The sequence below is a fragment of the Diadema setosum genome, chromosome 2 (assembly GCF_964275005.1).
Source record: "Diadema setosum chromosome 2, eeDiaSeto1, whole genome shotgun sequence".
Lineage (NCBI taxonomy): Eukaryota > Metazoa > Echinodermata > Echinoidea > Diadematoida > Diadematidae > Diadema > Diadema setosum.
In genome coordinates, this window is record NC_092686.1 from 47,759,718 (window position 1) to 47,771,944 (window position 12,227).

Genomic DNA, 12,227 nt, shown 5'->3' on the forward strand with positions numbered 1-12,227 from the left:
TTTTTTTCATCTGCACTTTGTCTTGCCCACCACCCCCACCACCCACTCGACCTTTTAACAAGCACATTTCAGGAAAGGTATCTAGTTATAATGGTGGAAAGCTGCTTTGAGGCATTGTGGTATTAATAGAAACAGGTGATGTAATTGCAGTGAACAAAGAAAGTACTTTTTATAGTATCACTATAATCACTTGATACAAGTTGTTTATCTTGTCCACTCACACTGAACTTGGTCATACTCTGTAGAGGAGACATGCCACTTAATTCTATGGAAAGTATCCCTCTCATTCAGCTGCTGTGGTTTTGAAAAGTGATGCCTGTTTTTCATGCACATAAAAGCTGTATGAAAGGTGTAGGACTCATCGCATAGAGTTTCTGGTAATTTTATTCATAAATCCTCAGAAGCCAATACATGTAACCCATTGTCATTAATTCCATCTCTCTTTTTACTCATTTTCATGTGATTGTTAAAAAGAATTATTTATTGCCATTTCCCAGTCAGACCATGTCAGTCATTTATGTTTGAAAAGACAAAATTGCCATTTTCATTTTAGTTGTGCTAGATTAAGAAATCTAGGTGATTAAATCAAACGAAGCATAGAGCTCTTAAAAGTTCAGCTGTGTTATATGTCATGTGTGGAGACAAATAATTCTTGGTGCGATTATTTGTGAGCTTATGAATATGGACATTGCTGTCGGAAGTCTTTGACGTGGTTGCCGTAGCTACAAGACAAGAGACAACTACCGTGGCAGAAAACATGCAAGGCACAGCTAAAAAAAATATGGGGACTATATTTAGGCATGTCAGAGTCACGATGCATAAATTCGCTTGCCTCTTCTCCATAAAGTGCGTAGGTGGATGGGAGACTGTCACTACTGCTTTAAATGTCAGCATGGGAGTTTGTGGTTCAAGCAGGTTTTTTTTTCTTTCTTTCTTTCTTAGGCAAAATTTCTACGCATAGAACTCTTTTAGCTTTCTGTGGCAAGGTCTATATTTGAAAAGAAATGTGCATCTTTATTGTTTAAATTAATTTACTAATTTGTTCCATCTTTAAAAACTTTCATATTGAAATTACCAAAGAAGAGATGTAATTTCTTGCAGTTTGGTATGTGCAAATGACACTGCATAATTATATTCTTAGGATACATGAATAACATATTGATAAATGTTTCTGTAGCCAAAGGTTGCTGCTACCATCAAGAAGAATGCTGTAGAATAGTATTTCTTCTTTTTCTTTCAAAATGAGGTGTGAAATATATGGCCTGTATAAAAGATGACAGTAACCATGTAATAACCTTTAAAAAAATGCATACACTCAGCTGAATTAACCATTTTCAAAAATGGTAGTTTCTAAAAGAACGACTGTAAGACCAATATTTCTTACATCTGTATGTATGTGGACATGGAGTAGTCACTGTCGCAATCAGGATGATTTGTTTTGACCCATATCATGCAAAAAAAGCAGTCCATCTTTATTTCTTTTTGTTTAAAACCTTCGCTATAATTTGCCATGCATACCGTGTGTTTATGGTGCATTTACAATTGTAGTCTCGTGGTGCAACTGGCCACATAGGTCTGGGGCACTGGTAGTGTAGAGATCAGTGGTAAAAAAGGCGTGCGGGTTACACTTTGGTCATTGGTAAAGCATGCGCAGTTTGAAGATTTAAAGTGCTTCGCTGGAAGCCGAACAAGTTTTTTGGGGGCCTTGTGTGAACAATAGCAAATAAACTTTAAATACTGAATACTAAATACTGAATAATTCTTCTATGTGGAATGGGTCCAAAGATGTATGTCTTCCCAGCTGTATTATACTGACAGATCTCTTGCCAGCCCCAGGAATTATAACCTTTGACCCTCGTAGTCCCTGTAGACATAGGCCCTCTAATATTTCTAGGAGGAGACAGACTTCCAGAATTACACTGCAGTAAGGTAGGATGGGATGGGAAGTAACACAAAAGAATTACTTGTACAATTTAAATTCATTAAATTCATTTGTGTCAGTGTCAGAAATATTTTTTTCCTACATAATTTACAACCTGTAGATGGGAGATCCCTCCTCCCTCTCTCCCCAAGCAGGGAAACATATTTTGGCCGTGATAGATTTTATCTATTTGTTTGAATTTTAACTTAAATGACAATTGTGTGAGTGAGTGACTGAAGGCTCAAGGATCTATGATTTTGTTTGCATTATGGCCAGTGGTATATCAGCTGGGAGTGGTTAGGTTGATTACACCTCGGAAGTATGTGGGCTTCCATGTACTATTGACTAGACAGGAATAGAGAAGTTGAATCCTGTAACCTTGGCATTGACCTCGTAGAAAACAGTCAGTCGTAGTTAAGGGTAAAACTTCGCAGTGCCTACTTGACTGGGCAAGAATGTGACTGATTGCATTAAGTTGATATTACATCAACATTATTTCTCAATCATTTCTCTTGCAAACATTTTTATTTTTCTTTTATTGAGGACTAGTATCAGGTGAATGATCCCCTGCTGTGTGAGAAGGGGGTGTATTATGTAGGTGTGCAAACATGTATATTTGCAAAGAGAGATGGAGATAGAGGGTGAGATTGAGAGATATCTGAGATATTTCTCAGTTTTTCTGACTGTTTTTGCCTGAAGGAGATGACCTACTTGTCTCATTTCTTGTGTTGTTGCCTCTAAAGCCTGGGAATGTAGGAATGGTCTTTTATGCAGTAAATCAAATTGAGGCAAGTAAAATTGATAGTGACCTGGATTTTTTTTTTCTTACCAATGAATAAATCGTTTATGACAGTCACTTTAAGGGATTTTATATTGAATTAAAGTACTAGACTCATTTTCTATGTGCATTATATTAGACCCCAAATAACTTGTATCATCGGCAGAGCAGTTGAACATCTGTTCAGTGACATAGATGTGTGTTGTGCATTCAAATCTAGCAAAATAAAAATACAAAGCAAAATGGGTTAATATAGGAGTATGAGTTATGAAAGAGTTCTGTTGGCCTACTAAAAACAAGTGGTAGTATTCTTCTTGCTTTTTTATGATAAAGGAATGCAGAAAACATATTGTGTATTAGTGCATCACTGATGTCTTTTTTTTCCTCCGTTTCCCACTTTTATTTCACAGGGACATTGACTGAAGACAGTGTGTATTCATTATCAAAGGGTTGGATATCAAAAGTCTTGGTAAGTTTGGGTTGTAGGGGTATGCACAACTAAAAGAAAATAGTTCAAATCAAGGCAGTTACATGCTTGCAAGATACATATAATATCATAATAGAGAGTAATAATAGTGATACCCATGATTACTTCTTAAACTGTGAGTTTCTGAATAAACAATATTTTGAAAAAGATCCACAGGCTCACAATGAGCTGCTTCCATTTCAGTTATTTAATGATTCCAGTACTTTATACATTGTTCTGTCATACCAATTTCATTTATTATTATTATTATTATTATTATTATTTTTTTTTTTTTTTTTTTTTTTTTTTTTTTTTTTTAGGGGGGGGGGGGGAGAATTTGTAATTGTATCCAGTCACAATTGATATCATCCCTCCCTTGTAAGGCAAGCTGTGTTCTTCTCTCAGTCCCACTCTTGAGATGTGATGAAACACCTATAAGGGTCGAGTCAAGATAGCTGACAGGTACATATATAATACTTTATGTGGCAGCTTTTTTTGTTGCGTGAAAGGCGAGTATTTCACACCCCTCCAAGACAGTAGACTAGTCCAATTCTCTTGTCAGTAGGCATTAAATTACATATTATATGGCCTGATCACCTCCTTGTTGCAGAGCGGCGATCCTAGACGGGTAGATCAGGGAGCCATGTTGGAATTTTAGAAATTGTTGATGTTTGAGGTTAGAGACTTTCTTTCTGCAACATTTCATTTCCTTCTCCAATAAGGAAAGGAAATTGCAAGAAGGAACAAAGACTGGAGGAGTACTGAAAAATTCTAAGATGCTTTTGATAGTAATTACTCATATTTTTGATTATTAGATGGCTGCTAGTGCTATTTTGATATTGAAAAAGGAGTTAGTGCCACTTGCCCTGTGCAGGAAATTTGACAGAATGTTGGGAGGGCTTGCCCATGAAGGTTACCTCAGTTAAAAGCTAGGAAGACGGAGGGGAATGTCGCCGCCACGTGACAGGTGGAAGCCCAGTGGATCACTGACATGATTCCACTTCGTCACTTTGTAATTGACGCATAGTTACCTTTATTGCTTCTGCTTTGGTGGCGTGGATGATGGCATGTTATCCACACAGTAAATAATGATGTCGCAAAGGCAGTCACACAGCGTCTGTCGTTTGCATTTTTCATGAAACTTTGCCAGCGTGGGTTTGTTGTAAGTCTTACAGAGTTCTTGAACTTGACAGTGAGGTCAGTGAACAACAATAAGAAAAGTCAAAAGTTTAAGTTACAGACTATGTAAATGATTCCCATTCTACTAGCTGCTTCTAGCATGTTGGAAGTAAGCTGTAGATACAGGATAGAGTGAACATTGCACTTTGCATATTATCCTCTCTTATGGGGCCATGGTTAGAATTGATAAAGCCAGTGAAATTTTGGAGTTATTTTCTCTTTGTTTGGATATGTTCTTTGTTTGAATGTGATGAGTGCAGAGTGGTAGAACTGATGAATAAATGGATCTTTGACATCGTCTGACATTTGAAAGAATGCAGACGAGCTGAGATGATGCAAAAATTTCTAAAAAATCAAGCATTCTTATCTGTCATACAGAGCACACCAATTCTGCATTTTAAATGATTTATAGTATGATTTGACTCCTCTTCAGAATCTACAATGGTTCCAAGTGTTGAGGTGTGTCAAAGTGTGTATCTGCAAGAAGGTTCAGAAGTCTTTGAAACTCCTTGGTGTCTGTATTAAAGTTTGCCCTGGAACAGTGAGAAGGTTGGCAAGTTATGAGTCACCTCTTACTAGTAGCTTTGTCTGACTCCCAACATTGCCAAGAAGCATATCCCGTGTAATTTCATATTTACATAGACAATCCTCATGACGAAACTAATCAACAATGGCTCCGACATTATAGACTTCTCAGCATCCTGGTTGGGCTGCCGTTGTTTGCAAATCATTGATGGTAGTACAAAGATTGGTGATCAAAGAACAAAGGGCGTCTGTCTACATTGAAATTGGTGAGAACCTGAGCAACATTAGCACACTGTGTATTATATAGAGGGAAGACACCATATCACTAGCCTACATTCTACCAGTACTTTCCATCATCGTCTGCATGTATCTGTAGCTGGTGAAGCGTTTTGAATCTACTGATGGCATCTTATAGCCGTTTGAAATCCTCCTGCATACTTCTCTTGTGATGATGTGGTTTTCATGAGATGTGCAAAAACTTTTTTGTGGTTACTCTGGCCGCAGGCTGGGGATTATGGAGTACTTGTAGGATTTAGCGCCTTTCAGATGAGGTTTGCTTGCAGCCTTCGGAAATCCATCCTATTCCTTTGGTGAGCATTATTGGATATTGATAGCTTGAATTGCTTTGTTTTTATACCCTTAATGTCAGAAGATCTGTTACAAGCGCAACACAGCCTGTTCCTTTTACAGACACTGTGTTACAGTCAAGTGTACAAGCCACATCAGACAAAGAACTGGAATAGAAATATGTTGTAGTGATGGCAGTTACTAGTGTGGTCCTTTATCATAGTAAGTATTTCCAACATTGCTGTATCCAGAAGTGTAGCGATGCATGCAAAATGATGCATGTCAAAAATATGTAGCAATTCTTCTGTCTTTGTTTCATGTCCTTGCATCGAGTTATAGGGTAAATGAATTTAACTGGGCATACATTAGTGGCTGCACTCCACTGTAGAGTGTAAACCTGTAAAGTTCGTGTTTAATGTTGAACCTTTCGATCCCTGCCGCCGCCTTGCTCCGGAATCTCTCCCTGTGTGTCAGTTTAACCAAGCAGCGTCGGACGAGATCACTCAGCTCCCGTACGCCCGGTGTAATCTCGGCAAATGAAATTTGTAATCCATGCTGACAGACTGTATTCAGCCCATGTCGGTGCTGCGGCTTTCTCCTCCGTCTCTGGCTAGCCATGTGCAGCCATCCTTCCACTCATCTGTCCTTTTTTACTCTCTCTGTGTTTGGCTGTCAGTCTATATGCATCTGTCTGTCTGTCTTTCTGTCTGTTTGTATGTCTCTTCCTGTGGCCATGTTGTCTCTGTGCAGTAAATGTCATGTATCACCCTGTTATGTATTGACTTATGAGATGTTTGTTTGTCTGTCTACACTACAGTTAATGTATTACTCTGCCTTTTTTTTCTCATTCATCATACTCCTTCAGAAGTCCTAGTGATTTATCATCTTGGCATTTATTCACTTTCGAAGTTGGAAGCCATTGGCATCAAGATATAGTGCAAAGTTAATATGATTACAAAAAGGATATTGCAGGCAATTTTGTATGTTTTAAGGGTTTTTTTCTCTTCAGAAAAGAGAAAGTGAAATTGGTATAAAAGTTGTTGAATATGAACTCTGTAAATGATGAAATTGATACCACATGTAACATTTGCTGGTGTATTTTGCTGCCTTGGAGTAACTTGACCTCAGCTGACCCTCTTTACTTACCGTGATGACTTTGTGACTGCTATCATGTTAGATATTGCACTCTGTCTAAATCAAGCCCGAGATAGCCCTGAGATACCAGTTCTGAGATGGGCTTGTCTAGAGCTCAGATAACTGTTTTTGTTAGCTTACAAGGATTACTCAGGGGGGTGTGACAGTGTTTGTGTCAGATGATGAACCCTTCCATGTGACGCTAATAGTTGGGGAAGAGCTGGAAGATGGAGGATGGGCTGAGATGGAAGATGATGTTAAGGAGGCGGAGTGGATCACCGGAATGAGTTCTGTGATTGGCATCTGAGATGGCAAGTCACTCGCATCCTCCCAATCTCATCTGCATTCATCCGCACCTCCATGCTCTGTAATTGCTCACAGTTAGCCAGGTAACATGATCCAAGCGCCACAACTATAACTTGCATTTCTCTGTGCGATAAATCTTGCAGTAATTATTTTGTCATGGGACGTAGGCTTAATTCCTTGGAACATGACGCTGTCTCCGACTATGATTACCTGAAGTAGAATTTTAATGAATTCTGGTGGACATGTGTTTGGAACTAATCTCTTCAGCTGCTTCAGGAACATCATAAAGCTGTCGATCTCTCGGCATTTCTCTTTCATATTTCTTATTAAGATGTCAGAAAAAATAAAGTAACATTAATCCTTCAGTGTAAAAGAAATGAAGAAGAAAAGGGAGCTGGGAGATGCAATAATTATATCTATGCCTGCTTATGTAGAGAATTTTGGTCATAAAGGCATGGAAGTTCATTGTCGTGAATTAGCTGTGACATGCTGTAATGTTTGCTGTGTGCAACTTTCAAAAAGTGCAAAGGTTATGGTGGATGTTGTCCTAATGCAGGCCATTTCTAATTGTCTAGAGCATGTGATGGCTTTGGTATTATGCGTGAACTGATGTGCCTGCTTTGAAAACATTGTTGCTCACCCTGACTGAGTGATACCTTTTAGAGTATATTGAGGACTATTTGAGGCGTATCTCAGATATAGCACCATACATCACAGTACTTACTTTTTATCAGTTTTCCAGATATGACTTTGCTATTCTTATTGCACATCTCAAATCACTCAATAGGAGAGTCTGTGATGATGTATATAGATTGAAAACTCATTGCAATGCTGCCATGATGCAAAAGCAGGAGATGGTATTTATTGACCCAACAGAGATGTATTCTAGTGGCGTGATGCGGTTTCTCTAAGGGTGTCAGGTTGAACACCCAAAGCCGTGTAGGAGCATTAATCATCATCATCTTTATCCTACTTACTCATCGCTCTGAAGGGTTATGATATCATTTAGGCCTACAGGTACCATGTAGTCATCTCATCCATTTATGCAATTCTTTTATCTTTTCTTATTTTTCCTTTTTCCTACCTCTAGTATGTGTTTGTCTCTCATCTGTTTATCTATATTTTATTTTGTGCATTATATAAGGTCACTTCTATCCATCACAATTTTCTCTTTTTCTGTTGAAACTCTTTCATGTAACTTTTTTTTTTTTTTTTTTGGGGGGGGGGTCTGTTGTTTAGTCATAGATCTCTCTCTCTCTGCCTGTTTATCTTTCTATCTCTCTATGGCTTTTATCTCTTTATTTTTATTTTTTCATTATGAGATTCTAATCTTTTAATATCTTCTGCTGTTGATCTTTTCAATCTATCTTCCCAATTTTCTATTTTTTCTCCTGATCATTTGATACTCATTCTTGAATCTTTACCCTGTGTGGTAATATCTGTTTTCTTATCTGCACCCATTTTATGTATTCCATCCTTTCCTACTCAATCCTAAAGGAATAAGTGCATTTTCTACATGTCAATGCCTTTCTCTGTGGTATATTTCAACTCGGAAGGAGTATATATTGGTCATCAGATGATATTCTATTTTTTTAAGTTTTCTTTTATGAATTTTTCACATGGTGCTGAAGGTTATATAAGGTATAGACAAGACCGTATTCCAGTGCCAAAATTTTAATACCTTGATGCCGAAGATTTTATCACTTCCAGCTTGAGTATGATGGGATTGACAGACTGTGTATTCCTCCATGTCGGAGTGATTGCTATATTTGCACTTAATAATGAAGGAAATTGGAAGCTATGAAACCCTTGTACGTCATAGAAGTAGAGGTCTCAGAGGAGTGAACTGTTTCACTCAGGCTCTACTACACCCACCCCCCCCCCCCTGAGATTTTATCGGTAGATAGCATCTTTTGCTGTAGAGTGAGGTGTGAGAATTAGAATCCATGTTCCTTGTTTGTGTTGGTGATGAGGAACATTGCTCCTTCCAGAACTGCTCTCATTTTCCTCCGTGTGGAAGACGTCATTCGATTAATCAATGTTGAATTTGATAGTAAATTTGATATTCTATTGGTGTGCATGATGGGCTGTCATATTTGCCGTTATTGAGATAGGGCCTTTCTTGTAAAGGCCTTCCAGGATGTGGAGCAGTAAGTTCTGTCTTCATATTTCCAGTATTAATCCTTTCCTTGTGATACCCCTTTCAGGTAATCGCGGTTCAATTATCCGCATCCAAATAATGCGGATGAAATAATCAAAATCGCGTTCATATATCCCATGAAGTGCGCACTACTTTTACGAGCGCCCGTTCATATAATGGTGCGAAAGACGGTAGTATTTGTCATGGTTACTGCGCACGCTTCTATAATGAGGTAATGTTTCCTGTGATATATACTCAAGTGTATGCACAGCTCTCGCTCAAGCTCAGCAATCAGCGGTTGTGCGGGAAATCGAGTGACCTTTGACCGAACTGTGGAATGTTAGTGCGCATAAGTCGTAAAACGCGTTCATGTATTCTCGATCAACTCCTCATGCTGCAATAATGCGCATAATAGCAGCATCAAAATAATGCACACTTTTTTACTCCTCTCCCGTTCATGTAATCAAATTTTACGACTTATTGCTCCTATTATCCGCATCCACGATTACCTGAAAGGGGTATGAGATTATGAAATCTTTACCAATGGGAAATGCCTAGTGCCCATGGCCAATGATTAAAATAATGCTCATTAGTTTATAGCATTCAAGAACTTACATTGTGTCTGTGTCTTCTAATCTCTCAAGCCTAATATTTTTCCACCATGTTGTTATCACATATCCTTTTTGATTGATTATGATTCTTGTATGATGTCTTTTCCTGCTAAAAATATTTCTGTCTATGATTGTATTCCCTTCCCCATGCAGTATGCCAAAGCATGATATCCCCTCTTGGTGTCTACTGTCTTTATATCTCATCTTTCTCTAATATTCTTGTGTCCCCGGTTTCACCCTCGCTTTCATCTCCGTGCCATCATTTACCCAATCATTCCCTCAGCAATGTATTCCTTTTGGCCTCCTCCATCTCCTCTCTAATTCTTTTGGAATTAGATGTATCCGTTGGATGCATTCAGGAGAGGTAATTGACTTCTATGCCGGTTGATGGCAGAGGAGCCTGTCAGATCGTATTAACCCTGTGAGGACCTCTTGTCCAAAATACCATTGACGTCGTGTGCAGTATAGTCACAGACAGTCATGACAGAGTTAATTCATTTTCCTTTCTGCCCATTGTGATTGGTCCCTACACCTGCATGGATGCCCGCTGTGTCTGGTTCCGGCATCTGGTTTGGAAGAAATCCAATGAGATGGTGTTGAAGAGTTTAGACTGTGAAGGGTTTTACACTTTCATGGAGAACCTGTTGTAATCACGTTTCTGATAAACGTTTGAAATGTGTTTGGGCTTCCAAGTGTTCAGACTGATATTAAGTCTCTCAGCAAACAGCTAACTTCAAAAGACATTCCATACAACAACTGTGTCACAAACCCCATGGTCTCCCAATTTAATACACAACTTAATGATGTACTTCACTTATGACAGTACGTAGGTATAATTGTACTCACTATGGCAGTAGTGGGCATAAGGTCGAGCTGTCTCAATTGTGTTTAAAGGTCAAAACCAGTCAGATTACAGACACGCACCAAGAGTAGAACACAACTCGCTTGGACAACAACAGACAACGTTTGTCCAAACGTGCCACTAGAAATGTGCTCGGGAGGATTCTAATTATGATTGCATTCAGACTTGCAAGAAGTAGTGGATAATGAATTTAGAAAAAAAGAAATAGTGGATAATGAATTTAGAAAATAAAAAGTTAGTGGGCATGAGTAGAATGTGCTTCAAAATATATTTACCGATCAGTTCTTGTACAAATATGAAAAGCCATTTTATGAGCGAAACATTTCGTATTCGATTAACAGTTTCTATTGGTACTGCTGTTGTAATTATTTGACATGCCTGACCCTGTGGCAGGCAAAGTCCAAAAGATAGCAGGCTCTATGTTATGGGAGGACTTTAAGATTTATCCATTAGTTTACTTTCTGTGTGTATAAGTGTGTGTAAATATGTATGTGTGGAATATTCAGGGTGACTCAATACCAGATATCAAGTTCTCTGAAGAATGGTACATGTTCCATCAGATAAATTTTGTTGCAGTTATTCTATCTATTGTTTGATTCAATGAAATACACCATGTGATGCTAGGATGCTGAATACACTTGACTGTGCCCAAGGCAGATTTTGGCGTCATAGTGCTCCATAAGAGTTCAGATATTAGGGAGTGGTAGTGCTTTACCTGGAAGCAATAGGATGTACCATTTGTGGTCATGAAATATGTTTGATCAGTCATCCTGTTTTCTAGGCTGTATGAACAATGATCATTCTTTACCGATGAGACATAATCTAATATATTATGTTTAAATACAAGATGATGCTATGTTAGAAGTATTGCTCTCTTTGGATGACTGAAACCTTTACTGTAAGGAAGGAATCTGTAGTGTGAAAGGTAATGAAACCCTGATAAATCAATATTTTCAGATAAATCCTATCAACTTCTGCTGGAGTTTGCTTTGTATAATATTGTTTGTGACATGATACTATGCATTCATAAGTGTTTTTTGTTCTTGTTTTTGTTATAAAAAATTGATACATAAATGTAAAAATGCTTTATATACATTATTTTGTTAGTACCTTTAAATACATTTTGGGATTTGTTTCTTTTTTTGTAAAGGGGGGGGGGAGGTTAATTCATGAAATGTGTGAACAAACAACAACAAGATGTATACTATTACATTAGTAATAGTATTATTCAATAGCCATGAGATTCATTTAGGGCATTTTGTCAGTCAGTTGCAGTGAAAAGCAACTCGATGCAAGAATTCATTAATTTAAATAAATAACCAGTAGCCACAGCATGCTATAAGGATAAGAACCAGCACTGGCTGTCGGGCACAAGCTCTGTGGTCCTGGATGCGACACATTTCTAGCGATCAAGAGATTGTAGGTTTGAATCCTGCCTGAGTATGTATGCCAATGGACGATTTTTATCATGGCTACTACTGTTAAGTTTGCTGCATATTTACGCTGATGTAGGGCAATTGTCAATCGGTTGCAATGTATATTTATATATATATTTTTTTTGTTGTTGAAAGAACCCAAATCAATTCAAAACGTACTAGAGATGAATGACTGTGCTAAATTGTTTTTGTACTTCAGCTTTGCCCATGTGTAGCCATGTGAAAATAGGAAGTAGCATGTAGTACAGTGAGTCATGGGAAGTCCCAACAGGGACGCCTTCAGACAGTGAGCAACGTCACTG

The 12,227-nt window shown here is 38.1% G+C and overlaps 1 long non-coding RNA gene across 2 annotated transcripts in view; it reads left to right on the forward strand.

Annotated features, from left to right (window-relative positions):
• Positions 1–12,227, forward strand: part of LOC140246317 (uncharacterized) — a 158,446-nt gene that overhangs the window by 100,111 nt on the left and 46,108 nt on the right. For both annotated transcript variants that reach the window (XR_011902457.1, XR_011902456.1), the window contains exon 4: positions 3,110–3,168. This is a non-coding gene — a long non-coding RNA (uncharacterized lncRNA). The remainder of the gene's footprint in view (positions 1–3,109; positions 3,169–12,227) is intronic.